We start from the raw sequence: 833 nt of genomic DNA, 5'->3' as shown, positions 1-833 counted from the left end.
GTTATAAAGTCAGAATACTGAGTTATAGTCGCAATTCCAAAGTTATATAGTCAAAATTGCGAGTAATAAGGTCAGATTTGCGAGTTTTAAAGTCAGATTTGATTGATGAGAAAATGATGACAGAATTTTCAGTTTTGGGTGAACTCATCACTTGCTCACCCGTCACTTGTTTTAAACCTTCATGAGTTTCTTTCTTCTGTTAAATAAAAAAGATATTTTCAAGAATACTGAAAAGCCTGTAATCATTAGCCCCTTTCACACAGTGATACCGGTAAATATCTGGAAAATTTCTGGAACGACTTTACCGGTATATTCAAAAAAGCGCTGTTCACACAGGCGAGGACGTTACGGAAATTTTCCGGAAAAGAGCGTTCACACATCCATTCCAAAATACCGGTAAATTCTGACATCATTCACCACAAATGAGCTTTAAACGGCTGCGCTTGTATTTGTAAACATTTGACTAAATTACAAACTCTGTGGATGATCAATATTGTGAACAACTTTCGCAGGATCACTTTCTCATGTCGAGATGTTCATAATATGTGCGTGTGCAGGCGCTCACTGTTTCAAAGGCACACGCAAAGCTAAAAGGTAAACAAACAACGGCTTATCATAAGCATCTCATCGATGATTATTTACACAGTTGGTATAAAGAAGAACATATAAACGTGATCTGACTAACTTCTAGCAGCTAAATGTGTCTGGAAAAATATTCAAAGGTTTTTTATTCTCACAAACCGCGCGGACGTAAATGCGTCTGACTGTTGTGATTGGCTAAAGCAGACGTCTCACGTCAGCACGTTCTAGACGTGCACGCACTTATTACGGTA

This window comes from Danio rerio, chromosome 11 (assembly GCF_049306965.1).
Source record: "Danio rerio strain Tuebingen ecotype United States chromosome 11, GRCz12tu, whole genome shotgun sequence".
Taxonomy (NCBI): Eukaryota; Metazoa; Chordata; class Actinopteri; order Cypriniformes; family Danionidae; genus Danio; species Danio rerio.
Note: the sequence above shows the minus strand (reverse complement) of the source record.